Raw genomic sequence first — 201 nt, forward strand, 5'->3', positions numbered from 1 at the left:
AATAGAGAGCAAGAATCAGAGACAGAAGGGGGAGAGAGAGAATGACATCAACTATCTCATCAAGCAATATCTATATCTATCTATCTATCTATCTATCTATCTATCTATCTATCTATCTACCTATCTATCTATCTATCTATCTCTATATATATACACCAAATAATATATATATATATATATATATATATATATATATATATA

The sequence above is a fragment of the Octopus bimaculoides genome, chromosome 6 (assembly GCF_001194135.2).
Source record: "Octopus bimaculoides isolate UCB-OBI-ISO-001 chromosome 6, ASM119413v2, whole genome shotgun sequence".
Classification (NCBI taxonomy): Eukaryota; Metazoa; Mollusca; class Cephalopoda; order Octopoda; family Octopodidae; genus Octopus; species Octopus bimaculoides.